We start from the raw sequence: 9783 nt of genomic DNA, 5'->3' as shown, positions 1-9783 counted from the left end.
CTTTGGTGTAAATACAGTATAACACTGGTAATGGTGTAGATTATCCAAAACACCCCACAATTACACCTATTCAGGTGTTCAGTAGTCATGAATATAGGTAACACTTGTTAGTTGTATCTTGGAAAGGTGTTACATTTAAAACACGCTAGCTCTGGTGTAAAGTTTACATTTAACTAACACAGCTTATAGTTTTTAATTACACCCATTTTTAACAGTGTGTGTTTTATATTTCCCAAAGTTATATCTGGAAAAGGAGTGTTTTGTATCTATATATGGTATATATAGGTCATAGATTACTTGAAATCACGGACCTGTAAGCATGAAGATCGTCTGGTGTCTACTCGCTGTTTTTGGATTTACACATTGTGTTCCAATAGAGCAAAATCCCGTAAGTTTCAATATACAAAAACAGGGTTTCACGGAATTTAATCAACGTGAAAATTGAAATAAAAAAGTGCTAAGTAGGTTACTGCGTCTAACCATGTGGTGTGAATGAATCTGAGGTCATGTTTAGAGACCAAGAAAAAAATGTGAAAATGTAACACCGAAATTCAGAGCACTACACTGAATCTTCGCGGTCTCATTTTGCAACCAAAACTGTTTAAGATTATTGGGCGGTACCTAAGAGTATGTCATTTATATGAAGACTAACGAGTTTTAGATAAACATGTTATTCCATTTATTTTTTTCTTACAGATTGGTAACTATGGCCCGGCTGGTAAGAATCATTTTCGTTTACTAATATCCTTCCCACTTTATGAGTCAAAAATGCCGAGTATAATACTATATAAAAGAGAAATTGGGTTTAACATCCTACTGTTATGTCCCACCTTGGCTAATAAAGAGGGCATACCACATACAGTATGCTATTAGGGGAATTTTGCCACGACCTACCCTTATTTTAAATTGTAACCGCCAAGGGACTTCGGGAGTTCATCCCACCTGAACGACTAGACAACTGTTCTTGTCAGGTCCTCCGTCCTGCTTCACTGATAAGGAGCAATGAGTTGAATAATAATGTATTTAAAGATGCCCTCCCACGTACAAACTGTGATTTGATGATATATGTGCACTAAATATATATTAAAACTAATTTATCGATCAAACGTTAGTTTCAAATCCCTCCATTTTAATCGGAGGAAAACTACCCCACGCCGCAAAGTCAATTTTACTCCGCCTTGTTTGTCAGGTGACTTGATTGAGGGAGATTTCATTTATATAGCATTTATTTGTCTTTAGTCGCTGTCCATTCACCATAAATTCTTGGATTATCCTCTGCTAACATAAGAAGCGTTCCAACATAAGACAGGCTGCCAGTATGTGACACCCTTACAATTGTGTCTTTTGGGCGACTCAGTATTTTTCTAGTAAGATTTGGTGTCTCCACGTCCCATATATAACAAGTATACAATACATTTATTGGCAATAACTAACCTATAAATACTTTCATTTGAACTTATCTTTAAGACAATCAAGCAACGTGTCATCAATACAAATTTATGAGGATCGACTTTAATTTAGAACTGGTCGATGTTGCTAATCTATAGTTGGCTTTTAATCTTGAACATTGCAACCTTCATAAACAAATTACACTTAACATTTGTTTTGTTTTCCTGTTTCATTGTATAATTAAAATATAAACATTGTAGTGTTTAAGGTTTGTGTTCTGTTGCCCAAATATATTTCTTTCAATCTGATTAAAACACAGATCCTATTTCGTTTCGTTTTTTTATAATTAAAAATTTCGTTTTACTTGTCTTTACTACACTAGGATCTGGAAGAGTTGTTATATAACCCGCGTTCTGGATGATGTAAGGGATTAGCCAATGAGAAAGAGAGAGAAATGGGGTTTAACGTCCACTCGACACAAACTAGGTCATTTCGGGACTAACATATGGTTTTAATTTTATTTCAATAATTCGCTTGCGCGTGGGGGTCTTTCGCAGTGGGAGGAAATCGGAGGACCCGGAGAAAACCCACGAGGTTGGACAGGCGACCCTACTCCTTGTCACGTACAACCGGGGATTCGAAACAACGCCAGTTGACTCAATGACAGGCCGTATGATACAGCACGCACGTGCTAACCATTCGGCCACCCAACCCCCCGATTAGCCAATGAAATGGTCTTTTACGACAAGATTTTGACGCGAGGTGCACGGAACTGTGGGTAACCCCCTAGAAACAACAGCTCTGATTGGTTTATCAATTAATGTCTGACGTCATAGGTCAAAATCCGCTCGCATGACCTCTGACGCGACTTGCCATCACAACCGGTCAGATCTTCATATGGTGTAGGCCATTGAAAGTGTAAAAAACGAAACGAAATATAGATCTGTATTTTATATCAGATTGTATTTCTTTTAGCTTATCTCATATAAAAATAGCATTATTGCTGTCCATCGACTACTTCATTATCTCAACCCTTCGACTGAAATATCTCCCCATCACCGTTAAATTGCAATTTTTTTTTCAGAATTTGATGAGAACTTTCCAGAAGAAAATCCAGGTAAGTAAATATTTGTTGGGGTCATGGACTGAACAGGAAATAGTTGGGTGACATTGGCACCCGTTGCATAGATCCTACAGATCGTCTCCAGGTCATGCCAAATGTTGACAAATTTTCAGTTGATTATATACATATATGTAAATACTAAACAGAACTGGACCTATTAGAGACACAACTTTCACCATGGTATCATTTGTAAGTGATACACATATGACGTTAAGATACCTTAAGAGGAGAGAGAGAAATGAGGTTTAATGTGCACTCGACACAATCTAGAGCATTCGACACAAACTAGGTCTTTTCGGGACTAACATATGGTTCAATTTTATTTCAATAAATCGTTTTCCCGTAGGGGCTTTATCAATGGAAGGAGACCGGAGGACCCGGAGAAAACCCACGAGGTTCGACATGCGACCCTACTCCTTGCCACGTACAAGCGAGGAATCGAAACCACGCTACTTGACCCAATGACAGACCTTATCATAAAACGCCCCCCACCCCATAAAAAAACGAATTAGACTTCAATATTGGTCCACTTCAATCAATATAGAATTTGGACCGTTCTTGGACTTGACTGAACCTAATTCAATAAAAATTGTAGAATAATGTTCGTCTATTCTAAGCCTCCAGTTACTGTATGTACACCCTTTGAGTTAAAATATTATTATTTTTGTTAAAGGTTTATATGAAGGGGATATTGAGTTAAGAGAAGGTGAAGATCCTCGAGTAAGTTATGAGAGTTGATATATGTAAATATATGTCTAAAAATAATTGATATAAATAAACACCTGCAATAGGAAGATACAGCTATTACATAATGCATCTTTGAAATTTCGAAATTGATCTTCAACAGGGCAAATCCGGACATATACATGTATAATAATATGTGTTAATTATAGATAAAACTTCAATAATCACTTTTCTTCCCGTTTGATGCATTAACAATCTGTTGAATTAAAAAGAGGGATGGCGTATTACGTCCACTCGACACAAACTAGGTCATGACTAATCCATGGTTCAATTTATTTCAATAATTCGCTGGGACAGGCGTTCCTACTCACGTACAAGTGTATGGATTCGACACAACGCCACCTGACTCAATGATTATTTTTAAAAACCTAAAGCACGCGCATTAGACAAGGCGACCCCCCACCCCCACCAAACCCGATGTTGCGAATCATAGTTAAGTCAAGACACCCTTTCATACTATTATATAATAACGTGGTTGTTTTTATTATCATTTGACAGAATAGAAATGCTATTACTGATAAAAGCAAATTGTGGCACGGTGGTGTTCTTCCATACTCTATCTCTTCTGGATATTGTAAGTTACACTTTCAGTATCCATTTCATTTTGTCAGCTTTACTTTTATTAACATGTTGTCGCGAAAAGCTTGTACAAAATTAATAATAATTTTATTCACTTGATAGAGGGCCTATCTCTATGTTAGTTTTGTATTCACAGGGGGATAATAGGGTATTTGAATTTGATGATGTTTTTCGCCACATAAGATATCAAATTGACATCGGACTAGTGACGTATTATCTACGGTATGGAGGTAGGGCAGATCACTTCCCCACGTAAGCTAGGGAAGAAGACCGTGTTATCTTGCTCTGCTGGGTGTAGAATTAAGGCGAAACTGACCCCTCCACATCCTGACTTTGGCCCTGATCATAGACCACTTTGCATCGTTAAAAGCTAGGAAGTTGTAATTTTCATGTAGTGCCATAATTTGTTGGTTATAACATTAACGAAACTGACATGTGTTTTTGATCTTATTTTATGGTAAAGTTATCTTAAAAAGATATTAGACAGAGGGACAATTCCAGTGCTTGCAAATGGCTCTATTTTCCTCAGATACGCCAATGCATTGAAGAGCACCCGGTGTGTTATGTGACACCAAAATCACAAGACTTGATTGCATTTTCTAAATATTTTTAAAATCGTATATATTTGATTTACTCCTAGCTTCAAGTGATCAAGCTTCCATCAGAGCTGCCATGCATACCATTGAGGAGAAAACTAAAGTAAATGGTAAAACATGTATCCATTTTACACCTCATACCAACCAACGACAATATATTAGATTTGCATCTGGAACAGGGTAAGTATATGTTTTTTTCATTGTAATGAAATGGGATGGGGTTTAACGTTCTACATGTCTTCGCCAACTCGGTTAATGAAGAAGTATACACGCCCGGGCACCAGACACTGTCCCTTCCAAGCTCTCTGCCTGCACAACTGACATTTGGAAACCAGGATGGAAAATCAGAAGGTCCTTACTTGGCCAACACCGAGATCGAACCCCGGACCTCCTGGTTAGTAAGAAATCGACTTACTTGCTGAGTCACCGTAACTCACTTCTTCAGTAACGGGGTGATGGTCAAGACGGTATGGTGTTAAGGAGAATATTCGTAAATGTTCGGTACTAAAACATCACCTGACGTCGAAGTCTTGTCAGAGATGAAGAGAGGCGGTCTGGGCTATTTCACTTATGGGACCCATTATAATCCCACACCCTCACGACTAGAGAAAGATGAAAGGTTTTCTTTTTTAAATACAATTTAGCAAATCCGAGGGTAGTATGTTTAAGGCAAAAGTGTATGTAAGAAAGGCATGTGATTCTGTCCAAAATATTATGCCTTGGTCGGAGGGCCCCTTAGATCTTGAGGCCCTAGGTGTCAGCCTACCAAGCAGACACTGGGTCTAATGCTATAGCTTTGAGTCATCTCGAGCGGATCAAGAAATGCTATATACGTCTTCCCATTCGGTACCCTAGTTTCAACACCTCGAATGTTCGGGGCCTAATTTGTGCGGCTTGTTACCAATTCTCAAAAAGTCTACCGAGTGTCACGATAATAATGATCAAGCGAAATATCGTAAATATCAGATAATGCTTATAATTTTATATTTGAAAAGCTGTCATACACCAGTTGGTATGGGCCATAGTGCGTCAACTGTAACATTGGGAAGAGGTTGTTTGAGAATTGGTACCATCATGCACGAGATTAACCACGCCCTTGGAAGCTGGCATGAACAGAGTCGACATGACCGTGATAGTTATGTCACTATTGATTTTTCTAATATTGAAAAGGGTAAGTGTTTGAATTGCTGATCTGTATTGAAAAACACTAAAGCTTGCCACATGAAGGGGGATTGGGTGGCCGAATGATTACCGCGTGCGTGTTAGATCACAAAGTCTGTTATTGAGTCAAATGGAGTGATTACGATTCCCCGCTTATACGTGTTTAACATCCACTTCCACCGAGGGTGATATCGCAGACAAGTTATCTTATTTTCATTATCCCAGCGCCCGCGGAGGGGTCTTTCCTGTGAGAGGAAACCGGAGTACTCCAGGTAAACCCACGAGGCTGAGAAGGCGCCCCTATCTCCAAGCGACATAAGCTCACACAAGGGATCGAAACCACGACCACAAGCAAAGGGCGACGGGCCAGCTAGAGCTCGAAGCGCGACACTCTAGAACACTGGTTTATCACAACCCCCCCTTATTAATGTCCTGTATCTGACATTATTTATAGTCCGTTGTCATGGTAATCTATTATAGTAAAAATGTATAAAACTGTATGACTAATGTATAGTTATTTACATACATTATAACATCTGAAGATGCTCGATAAGGAAGTATTTTTTTATTTACATATTTATATATGATATATATTTACAGGACACGAACATAATTTCAATAAGTATACCAATATCGACGAAGAAGGCCAGCACTACGACTACGAGTCGGTCATGCACTACAGTGCCTATGCTTTTGCCCATGATCGAAGAAAGCCTACCATCATTCCCAAACAGAGAGGTGCTGTCATTGGTCAACGAACGCATCTTAGTCCTATTGACATCAAAGAAATGCAGATTTTATATGGATGCATACCAAGACCATAAAACATTTATCTATTTGAAGTAAAATAAAATATAACATTATGGGTTACAGTGTGATTTATTTTTATACGTGCAAATTTCAAAGTGGTCGAATATTTTGTACACTTAAGTGTGGCCATCTGTCAATCTACGATAACATTACGATTTTGATTTTGCTGAGTCATTTTATAACATTTTGAGACTGATATTTAGTTCATTTGGAGACCAGTCCTAGTTCATGTATGAGATTATGATATTTATCCTAGTTAATTTTGAGATTATCTTTGAGATTATTCCTAATTCACTTTGTTCACTTAGTTCACGTTCACGTTGAGATTATTCCTCGCCCACGTTGAGATTCTTCCTATTTCACTTTGAGATTATTCCTAGTTGATTTTGAGATTATTCCTAATTCACTTTGTTCACTTTGAGATTATTTCTAGGCAGTAATGCTGTGAACTCACGACACGGCACTAGCGCTGGTGGATAGAATAAGGCTAGCAGAAGTTCTCAAGTTGGTTTTGAAAATAAATGGAACATAATTTGGTATTACTGCCCTATATAAGTCTAATATAACTTGAATATGATAACTCTGGCCCAAAAGCCCTCTGTTAGGATACATGTTTTTTTTTAAATCTGGTTTCAAATTTGGATTTTTATTTCACAATTAGGCTGTTTTGCAGACGAATCTGTCACCAACAGATAGCGTATATAAAATGCCACCTACATTCCAGACCGGTAGTCGAACAGCAAAATATATTAGACACAGTTTTCAGTTCTTGTTTCCATAATCCATATTTGGCAAATTCTCTGTATATTTTGACATATTTAACCAATCAAATAATGAATAAATCGTTCATCACAGAATATCAGAGATATAAAAGGACCAGAAATCCCCCCGAATGAGCAGGCCCATTGACATTCTTAAGAACACAGGATATAACGTTTCTAGAAATTATGTAGCACTGTAGTTCGGCAACCAAATCAAACATGTAGTGATATGAAGTGCTATGAGTCGCTGGCTAGATGTGGAAAACCCACCTGTCAAAAACTCCCTACATCCAACGTGTGACGCATACTCTCCTCTGCTACATATTTTATTAGCATTGTGATCGTCTAGTATTGTCTTTGATTATATTTGTAATTCCCTAGTGGTTAGCACGTCTCTTTAAATGTCACTCTGGCATTCACGTTGTGAATTTGCATCTTAATCCAATTATGGTTACACACAGGAATAACAATACCACAGTTCGTTTCTACATTTTTCTGTCAAGCATTGGATACATAGGTAACACGCATACATTTTAAAAATAGTCATTCTCTACGCTCTCTCTCTCTCTCTCACTCTCTCTCTCAACCCCAACATTTCGTAGAACGAGTTTACTGGCGGCTCTCCTACTTCTTAACGGGGAATTCAGAATCCAGATGTTGCCCCTTGAACCTCAACGGTCTCTCCCAAAGAATTTTTACATAGTACTTGCTCTCTCAAAATCTACATGGTTGTCTGAAAATCGCCCACAACTCTGATGGTCAAATATGACGTAACTAATTATAATGATTGGCTCGCACGCTTAATGACGTGAGTGCTATCCTTAAATGGACAGAAGGAATATTCCACTCATTAGTGTTCTAGATAATAGAATTTATCCTGTTATTATCACAGTGGTCTAGATTGTCGCGCCTCGAGCTATAGCTGGCCGGTCACCTCTGGCATGCGGTCGTGATTTCGATCCCGGGTGTGAGTGTATGTGGCTTGGAAATAGAAATACCTTCTCAACCTCGTGGGTTTTCTCTGGGTACTCCGGTTTCCTCCCACAGGCGGAAGATAATGAAAATGAGAAGACAACTTGTCTGCGATATCACTCCTCGGTGGAAGCGGGCGCAGAACGCAAGAAACCACTTATACGAAATAATTAGCTTTTACATTTGGAAATGGAAGAAAAGTGGACAGAAAAGCCTGCACAAAAATGAAAATTGACGCACACTTATCTACAAATGACCGCCGTGTGGTACAACCGAGACATTTTATTCAATTCCAAGATATAACATGACGTAGTTTTAAAACACCTCTCACATCAGCAGAGGTTAACAAGCACGTTTATATTCGAAAATCGGTACACATTGGCTTGAACGTAACATTAGCTGTGGCAGTTGTAAATCGAAGAAACGTAGGCAGAAATAAAAATTAGCATACGCAGTCTCAAAGTGACCAAAATATTGTACTGGCGGGACATCAAACGGCCATTCCATGGCCAGATATATGAGGTACTAGCAGGATACCCGGTTCGTCCGCGGTCCAAATTCGCCCAGGGGCCAAATCACATGGGGCCCAAATTCGCCCTGGGCCCAAAATTGCCCAAGGATCAATTCCCCCGTGGGGCCAAATTCGATGACCTTTACGGGGTCATACTGGTTAATTTGATACCACATATGTGACGGTGGAGAACGGCGACGAAGCGTTATTTAGATTACAACAGAGATAATTTCTCTCCAAACAGCACAATGTAAAACAGAGAGATAATTTCTCTCAATAAATAAGTGCAACAACAGTAAGTGGCAATAAATCGAGAATATACAGATCACGTGGGTCAAATAGAAACTTACGATAAACGATTAGTTCTGTACGAAGTACTAAGAAAGTTCTGAACTTATGCTGGACCGATCCAGCTTATATAGCTTTAGTAAATGTGTAGGACTTTCTGGAACATTCTCAATTTTTTCAAAAGTTACCAGAACCTTCCAACCTGTTTCTAGAAATTTCCATTTATTTCTAAACACTGTTTCTAGAAATTTCCATTTATTTCTAAACACTGTTTCTAGAAATTTCCATTTATTTCTAAACACTATTTCTAGAAATTTCCATTTTTTCTAGAAGTTTCCAAATGATGATTCTGGAAAATGCGATCGCCTTAAATGGTAATAAACGATAGATTTCAAAGAATTAGCATGACCTCGTCACACGCCAGGGGCCTATATTCGCCCGGGGCCCAAGTCGCCCGGGGTCTAAATTCGGGGGGGGGGGGGGCAAGTCGCCCGGGGTCTAAATTCGGCGGGGGCCCAAATTCGCCCGAACCCAAATTCGATGGCCTTAAATATTCACGGGGTCATGCTAGTTAATTTGTAATTTGATACCACATATATGGGTGTGGAACGCGGCGACGAAGCGTGATCCTCCCGGGGCCCAAATTTGAGGACATAAAACATTCATGGGGTCATATTGATTAACATACACACACAACATCGGGAGATGGGCGAACATACACACACATACATACTTTGATTTTATTTATATAAATTTTTAATACATCCCGCACACCAAGAACGGCCAAGAAACATCGAGAATTATTTGCACGTTTATCTGCGAAGATTGGGTCATAGATAACAACTGAGT

At 38.8% G+C, this 9783-nt stretch overlaps 1 long non-coding RNA gene across 1 annotated transcript; it reads left to right on the top strand.

The window, feature by feature from the left end:
- The first annotated feature begins 296 nt into the window (after positions 1–296).
- Positions 297–5585, top strand: LOC130010941 (uncharacterized). Its single transcript, XR_008786226.1, has 7 exons — positions 297–388; positions 697–718; positions 2474–2506; positions 3186–3232; positions 3755–3830; positions 4476–4611; positions 5427–5585. It is a non-coding gene; the product is annotated as an uncharacterized LOC130010941 (long non-coding RNA).
- Positions 5586–9783: the final 4198 nt, after the last annotated feature.

Source organism: Patella vulgata, chromosome 2 (assembly GCF_932274485.2).
Source record: "Patella vulgata chromosome 2, xgPatVulg1.2, whole genome shotgun sequence".
Taxonomy (NCBI): Eukaryota; Metazoa; Mollusca; class Gastropoda; family Patellidae; genus Patella; species Patella vulgata.
This window is presented reverse-complemented; position numbering and strand designations above follow the sequence as displayed.